Source organism: Octopus bimaculoides, chromosome 20 (genome assembly GCF_046866305.1).
Source record: "Octopus bimaculoides isolate indiv1 chromosome 20, ASM4686630v1, whole genome shotgun sequence".
NCBI lineage: Eukaryota > Metazoa > Mollusca > Cephalopoda > Octopoda > Octopodidae > Octopus > Octopus bimaculoides.
This window is the reverse complement of record NC_142947.1, coordinates 11,239,659-11,248,949: the sequence shown is the minus strand read 5'-3', so window position 1 is coordinate 11,248,949 and position 9,291 is coordinate 11,239,659. Positions and strand designations below refer to the sequence as shown.

The 9,291-nt window shown below is 34.5% G+C and overlaps 1 protein-coding gene across 1 annotated transcript in view; it reads right to left on the bottom strand.

Moving 5' to 3' along the window:
* Positions 1-3,113: 3,113 nt before the first annotated feature.
* The window catches only part of LOC106869286 (uncharacterized), a 278,508-nt gene continuing 272,330 nt past the window's right edge, over positions 3,114-9,291 (bottom strand). The window contains exon 4 of the transcript XR_016237491.1: positions 3,114-4,894. The gene's annotated coding sequence lies outside the window, so the exon portion shown is untranslated. The remainder of the gene's footprint in view (positions 4,895-9,291) is intronic.

Below are 9,291 nucleotides of genomic sequence, written 5' to 3'. Positions count from 1 at the left end.
AAGACCCAGCAAGCCAAGTGAGATCGTTGCCAGTGCCCCTGGACTGGCTCTTGTGCGGGTGGCACATGGGATGCACCATTTTGAGCGTGGTCGTTGCCATTACCGCCTGACTGGCCTTCATAGGATTTTCGAGCGAGATCGTTGCCAGTGCCACTGGACTGGCTCTTGTGCGGGTGGCAAATAAAAGACACCATTTTGAGCGTGGCCGTTGCCAATACTGCCTGACTGGCCCTCGTGCAGGTGACACGTAAAAGCACCCACTACACTCTCGGAGTGGTTGGCGTTAGGAAGGGCATCCAGCTGTAGAAACTCTGCCAAATTAGATCGGAACCTGGTGTTGCCATCCGGTTTCACCAGTCCTCAGTCAAATCGTCCAGCCCATGCCAGCATGGAAAGCGGATGTTAAACGATGATGATGATCATCATGATGATGTATATCTCTCTCTCTCTCTCTCTCTCTCTCTATATATATATATATATATATATATATATATATATATATATACCTGTCTCACTATCTCTCTTCTTCTTTATCTATCTATCTATGTATGTATCTATCTATCTATCTATCTATCGCTATTTCGCTCACTCTTTCGAGGTAACATAGATTCAACAAATTTAAACAATTGAAGATTTGCTTGTTGTGAATCGTTGTAGCAAACACATTTATAGTTTGATCTCATATTATTATGCAATTTTTTTTTTTTAATACTTTTTCCAACATTAATCTTTGAATAAGCAAATGAGAGAGAGTGATACCTAGCGTGCCTTAAAACAAAACATTTGTTGAAAGCGTGTTATCTGGTGGTCAGATTTATGCACCTCCAGCATGCAATTTACAATCACTGAACAATATCATACTTTAAAAATCATTTCATTTGAACCATTTCGTTAAATAACATTAGCATTTATACATTTACCTATTTTATTATTTTATCAGTTTTTATTATGATTTTTATATCTTACTTCATTTTGATTCTTTTTTTTTTTTGTTTTCTCACCTCATCACCCATTCTATTATAGGTGGGCTGTTTATCCATTTTTGTTTTCACAAACTTGGACGTTTTTAAAAATTGTTGATACACGTTGACGACTAGAAAGGTCATCGACTTGTATAAACAATTTGTCATGAAGAGCAAAGAGCTGAAATTTTTATCAACCAGGAAGGAAGGCAGCTCAGGCCTGCAAATGTGCTGTCTTTAGATATATATATATATATTCTTTTATTTTTTTACTTGTTTCAGTCATTTGACTGCGGCCATACTGGAGCACCACTTTTAGTCGAGCAAATCAATCGCAGGACTTATTCTTTGTAAGCCTAGTACTTATTCTATCGGCCCCTTTCACCGAACTGCTAAGTTATGGGGACATAAACGCACCAGCATCGGTTGTCAAGCAATGTTGGGGGACAAACACAGACACACAAACACACACACATATATATACGATGGGCTTCTTTCAGTTTCCGTCTACCAGATCTAGCTGGTTTGGATATAAAACAGGTAGAATATTTGGGCTGGATATGACCGGTTTAAATGCTAAAGGGATAAACACAATTTTATAATTTTTCATGAGGGAGCTTGCTATGTCACCCAACACAAATCCATCAGTGCACTGCAGGATTCTATTTAGAATCTATTCTACTGGGAAGACCTGTAATCAAAGGTATTCAAGTCATGTGTGACTATCATGCCTTTATTTATATATTTTATTATATTTTTTTTTTTAATATATATACAAACTACTTTCTTCAGTATTTCTTCAGTAGATTACAGGTTGTTTGTGCATGTACATCCCCCCCCCCCACATGTGGTACTCATTTCCATTTCTGAGACAAGTATCAACATTCCCATGTGGCAGGCCTGATAATTGTTAAGAGATATTCCTCTGCATGAAACCATTGGTAGCCTTGTTAACCCATAAATTATGTGTGTGTATATATATATATATATATATATATATATGTATATATCCAGTTCATAATAAAACTGGAGGTGCAGTTATACCAAAAAGTTTTTTATGCACTTTATAATGTAATAGTTCTTCTTCAAATTTTGGCATAAGACCATCAATTTTGATGGGATGGAGCTAGTTGATTACATAGACCTCCATATTTGACTAGTACTACATTTTCTTAACCCTGAAGGGGTTAATAAAATGTTGTACAGTGGTATTCATTATACATGAATAAATATACTGTATATAAATACACACACACACACACATTCATATATGTATAAAAATATATATATATATATATATATATATATTCATATTTAAATATATATATATACATATGTATATTTATAAATATGTTTCTGCACATCAAAAGCATTGAAGGAATGTGTTTACATTCCTATTTCACCCACAGCTAGGCTTTGTAATATTCAAATATATATATATACATGCATATGTGTGTATGTGTGTGTGTGTGTGTATATTCTATAAATATGTAGATATATGTGTATGTTGTATAGATATTTATATATATGTGTGTAAGCATATATATATATATATATATATATATATATATATATATATATATATATATATATGCATATGTGTGTGTGTATATGTATCTATGTATATATATATATATATATATATATATATATATATATATATACACACACACACACATACATATGAATATTAAAGTGCATTTTTTTTTGTATTTCTATAAATGTTTTATCCATTTTTTTTTTTTCAATCCTTATCTTTCTAACCAAGAAGATTCCGTCCAGAAGTCAATTATGAATTTTGTAATCTATGAATCATTGGCAACAACAGTCAAAGAGAAACAAACAAACAAACAAGCAAATAAATATAACACAAACAAGCAAAACAAATATGATATAAATATGAGTTTATTCATTTTGCTATTTGGCAATTTTTTTTTCCTTTTTCATGATTGTAATTTATTACTAAAACAGCTTATATATATCAAATATATACATACATACACACATATATATAAATATATACATATATATATATATATATATATATATAAATATATATATATATATATATTTATATATGTGTGTGTGTACATGTGCATATATATGTGTATATATTTATATATTTATATATATATATATATATATATATATATATATATAAATATATATATGTATGTGTGTGTATGTATATATATATGTATGTGTATATATGCTTTCTATGTATGTATATAGTTTGTAACTGTGTTGTTTTATCAAACTGATTCATTGTTGTTTAGAAGTGAATAAATTTTTAGAGAAAAATTATCCATTGTTATTTGTGATTTATGAAAGTCTGAGTATTACAGCCATACATGTGAGCAAGTACACATGCACTCACACACAACACATGCGCATGCACACACACACAAGTCTGCATGTGCGTGCACGCACACACACACACACACAAGTCTGCATACATACACGCGCACACACACACACACACATACACACACACACATACAGGTCTGCATACACACACACACACAAGTCTGCATACACTCACACACAACACACAAACACACAACATACTCACGCACACACGTCTGCATGCGTGCACACACACAAACACACATGCGCATGCACGTGCACACACGCAAGTCTGCATACACACACACACACACATCTGTGCTCTTGTTTGTATTTGGGTTGTTCTGTAGAGTGGTGTCATCCGTATAATGAGAGTCAATAATAAATACAGCAACAATGAGTCTACTGAGCTGCCTGATGTTCACCAGGGTCCCGTTATCAGTCCCCTCTTATTTTTCATACTTCTCCAGGCCATAACAGATGAGTCTAAGACTGGTTGCTCATGGGAGTTTCTCTATGCTGATGACCTTGTTCCCATAACTGAATCTGTAGTAAAATTAGAAAAGGAACTCCAGGTATGGAAGCAAAACCTGGAATAAAAAGGCTTTAGTGTTAACTTAGCAGGGACCAAATTCTATTACGCTAGGGAACAGACAAACCACTAGTTCTTTTAAAAAGGTGTAGAAATGGTGTAGGTAGAAATTCCATTTCGTTCCCAGTACAAACTGTGGACACAGAAGAGATGTAATGGATGCACAAGAAATTTAACAGAGCAAATGGACCTTTGTGTGGAAGATGTCCAGGAGAAATGAACACAAAGAACACACCGGAGAGAAGTTCCGTCTAATATCCAAGGGAATCCTTAGAGGTAGGAAATAGTTTCTATCACCTAAGTGTTCTAATTAGCAGTGGAGGAGGCTCTTCTGAAAGTATTGTTGCTAGAAAAAGAATAGAAAGGGGAAAGTTCAGAGCTATTACTTCTGTAGCAGAGTGAAGGTAGCTGAATTGGGTCCCTTTGATGATACAGGCCACTAGGTGGTGTGACAGCCGACACCTATATATTCCAATGTTTGGTGCTGTATCGCTCTCTTTTGCCAGTTTGGTACTCGCAAGGTACACCATCTCACTTCTGCCAAATGCCATGAACCATGTATGTTACCATCATTCTAACGATGTCTGCATAAGCCAATTTTTTATCTTCAATGCTACGAAATCATTACAATAAGTGCCAACCAGAAACCCGATATATTTTCTACTGCACACACATTTCTGTTACTTCCACAATCTTTTCTAGCGTCTAAGTCTAAGTACCTCTTACTGGTCATTCAAAGAAACCCAAGACATGAGGACATTTAATTTAATACAGTTCTATATTTATGAAGAATTATGCCATTAAGGGAAAGAACAGGTTTACTGTCTGGAAATAAAAAGACACTTGTGGACACGTGTTTCTGGCTCAATAGCTGGCTCTTCAGAATGGTAATTGTCTGACTTTATTTCCAGGAGCCAAAAAGTATCCATGCTCTCTTCTGTTCACCATCTTGGACGCATTACCTTGTGGATGTGTTCTGGTACCTTATCACCACCTTAAAGAAAGAAAAAAAGAGCAGGAGAGATTTATAGACTTCAGAATTTGCATTATTTACATAAAAATAAAAATGAGCTAAGAGAAATAACTCAAAATTGACCAGTGACTGGGAGGACATCTGGCCATAGAAAATCTACCTCACTGAAATCCATCTGACCCATGCAGACAAGGAAAAGTGGACACTGAAACGATGATGGTAATGATGACGATGATGATGACGACGACGATAATGATGACAACGACAATGGTGACGATGATGATGATGATGATGATGATGACAACAACAATGACGACGATGATGTTGATGATGATGTAAATGATGGTAATGAAGATGATGACAACACCATATTATGTATATATATATATATATATATATATATATATATATATATATATATATATATATATATATATATATATATATATATATATATATATATATACATATATACATATACATATATACATATATAGATACACATATATATATACATGTATATGTATGTATATATATATTTACATTTATATCTATATATAGATATACATGAGAAAAGAAAGAAGTTAATCAATCAATAACCAACTAATTATTTCAGAGTATCTGGTTGTTGTAAAACATCACTGATTGAGGAGAAAGAAAGAAAGAAAGAAAGAAAGAAAGAAAGAAAGAAAGAAAAACTCACTAATTATGACAGACAATGCATGCAAATAACAATGGTCGTTAGCTTGTGTGTGCTTTTGTAAATATAACATTAAACAGACATTGACTATACATGAAGTAGCGCGCATCAAACAGTTTTTATATGATGTACGCATTAGTTTCTTTTGATTGCTCAAGGATGGAGGGATTTAGGGAGTGGGAGGAGGAGGAAGGGACAGTGCCCATCGCCTCTTGCAAGCTCTCTCGGACTAGTGAGATTGTTTCTGTTGCTGTTGCTGTTGGCTTTTCTTCTTCTTCTTCCCCTCCTCCCCCTTCCCCTTCCTCCTCCTCTTCTTCTATCTTTCTTTTACTTCTTTCTCCTTCTTCTTCTTGTTTAACCTCAGGTTAACCCTAAATGGCCTTTTGCCATTAGCCTTTTACTTGTTCCAATCACTGAAGCGCTATCTGTATGAGTCTCTTTTGCCGAACCAGGCAAAAAGTCACAGGGCTGTAAACAAACCAGCACTGGTTGTCCAGTGGTAACAAAGGACAAATGCAAACACACACACACACACACACACACACATACACGCACACACTCTCTGGGAGAGAGGCACAAGCACATACACAGACATATACACACACGGCAGTAACTTCCGCCTACCAAATTCAATCACAAGGCTTCGGTATATATGTATGTGTGTGTGTGTCTGTTTGTCCCCCCAACATTTTATCGACATCCCCCCCCCCCCCCAAAAAAAGGCAAAGACAATCTTATTAGAATTTGAACTCAGAATGGACGAAATGCTGCTAAGTATTTTGTCCAGTGTGCTAATGACTCTGCCAACTTTCTGCCCTTAAGATATTCCTAATAATACCATACTATGAACATTGAGAGTAGAATTAATTTTGTTGTATCATAGGGAATAATCCATAATTCAGCATTATGCTGTAATAAACCGATGCTGAATCACAACACATGTTTAGATGAAAATGCTTGGAAATGTTCTGTACCTAAGAGTTATCAAAACATTAGACAAGATGCTTTCTTTTTTAAGGTCTCATATCTTTTTACTTTGCCTTGTAAAGCTTATATATTGGCAGACCATTGTTGACTGCAAGCAATATGTTGCTGTGGAGCAGGTTGGTGCCAGTACAGATGCAGTAATCACCTGTATATAACTGTGTTCTGAAATTAACTTTCAATTCCAAAGAAAGTAATTCTTGTACATTGATTCTACAGCTGAGTTTCCAGCAAATGCTGGTCTTTGCCAAGTTCAATAATTTCACTTTGTGAATCATAAAACAAAAGATTAACATTCCATATAGCATAGAAGAATGATTACAGGGGGAAATGGCACAGAATAAATCACAAGAAATAATAAATTTCAAGGAATGGGGTATCATAAGAAAAATGTGTTGGAGAAAAATGTTAGAAAGTCATCAAAAGAAAAAAGAAAAAAAACTAGGAAAATACCAGGGAAAAATGTCGTGAAAATGTCAACGAAGGAAAATATTAGGAAAGCTTTAGAGAAAACAGTTAGAAAAATGTCAGAGGGAAAATGTTAGGAAAACGTCAGGGAAAGGGTTGGGAAGCATCAAAGACAAAGAAGATAGGAAAATGTCAGAGAAAATAAATAGTTAGGAAAATGTCAAAGGAGACAACACTTAGGAAAACATCTGAGGAAAAAGGTCTCAGGAAAATGTCAATGAAAACATTAGGAAAACACAGAAGTAAAAATAGATGAGAACAGTGGAGTAAAAAACGTTTGGAAAACGTCAGAGCAAAAATGTTGCGAGAATGTGAGAGGAAAAATATATGATAGAAGAAATGTCAGACTAACAAGTTAGGAAACTTTGGAGGAAAAAATCACAGGAAATGTCAAGCAAAAAGAAAATGTCAAAGTAAAAAGGAAAAATAGATAAGGAAACATCAGAAAATAGAAGGTCATAGAAAACATTGGACTGAAAAACATGAGGAAAATGTCAGGGAAAAAAGTTGGGTGAACGTCAGAGGACGTATATATGGTGCAGGAAACGTCATACAAAAACGTTAGAAAAAGACTTCAGGGGGGAAAAAAAGGCACAGGAAATGTCAAGCAAAAAGTTAGGAAAACACTAAAGGAAAAATAGATGAGGAAATATCAGAAGATGAAAGATCATAGAAAACGGTTAAAAAAAACATTGAGAAAACATCAGGGAAAAACGTTTGGAAAACGTCAGAGAAAAAATTGTCAGAACGTCAGAGGAAAAATATATGATACATGAAACGTCAGACTAACAAGTTAAAAATCTTCAGAGGCAAAAAAGGCACGGGAAATGTCAAGCAAAAAGAAAATGTCAAAGTAAAACGTTAGGAAAATGTCAGAGGTGAAGTCACAGGAAAATGTCAGAAGAAACGTCAATAAGTTAAATATCTATTATATTTGTTTAGGAGATTGAATAGAATGTGTTTTTTTTACACATACTCTCACTCTGTCCCCCTCAATCTTTCCTCTCCTTTCTATTCCAACTGGGGTATCCTTGTATTTTTTCTTCATCAAGACACCTATCTCTCAATCTCTCTGTTATTCTTTTAACTTCTCATCAACTGACACAAAGTCACCTCCTTCAGTACTACTCCTCCTCCTCCCAGTCAAGGACTCTTTCTTTGTCTTGCAAGTTATTTGGTTACCCTGCTGATGCTGGTGCCACATGATAAAAAAAAAAAGTATGCAGTACACTATGTAAAGTGAGTAGCATTAGGAAGGGCATCCAGCTGTAGAAATCATGTCAAAAATAAACAATAAAGTTTGACATCATCCTCTGGCTTGCCAGCCCTGGTTAAACTGTCCAACCCATGCCAGCATGGAAAACAAATATTGAATGAGAATGATGATGATGATGACTGCGACAACGACGATGATGATGATGATGTAATACTGTTATGTAAATTATGGTGGTCATTGCGTACAAATCACATATTGTCAATTTCAAAGCCGGGAGACCTTTGCAAGTCTGCTTGTTTGGTTCTAACAAGGCAGCCACCCTGCAACAAGACACAATATTTTGAAAATGGAAAATTAAAATAGTAATTTTTTTTTTTTTGGTCTTATTCTTGGAATAAAAATAATATAAAAAAGACAGGAAAGAAGGATAAAAAAAAAAAAGAAATGAAATATTCTTAGTCTGCTGGTGTAATTCCATTAACATCTCAGGTACTTTATGGGAATATTAAATCAACTCTGTTGACTAGTACTTCGTTTTATCGACGCCGCAAGGATGGAAGTCATGAAAGTTGACATCAGCAGGATATCAACTCATAAACTTTGGAAGTCTGTAATTAAACGCTACAAGGTATTTTGTCTGTTGCTCTGTTTTGTCTGAATATTAAATTGACCTAGTAATTGATTTGAAAGTTTATTCTTATCGATGCCAGGAGGACGAAAGAACAAAATCAACATCAGTGGGATTTGAAATTAATCTGAATTTTTTATAATAAACGATTTAGAATAAAACAAAATCTATGAAAATTATGAATACAGAGGAATACAAAGGAAAAGCAATGTGTTTCAGCAAAAAACATGGTCTGTCAGCTTGGAGCTACAAGTTGTGAATTAAGCTATGATATTTTATATCTTGGGTTATTCAGTTTAACATTTAATTAGTAAAGGTAAGAATCCTATTGAAAAATTATGTTGAATTATTACCAAAGTAAATTAGACCCTAACTACTCACACATGCACATAGAGAGATAGACACACACACACACAAACACA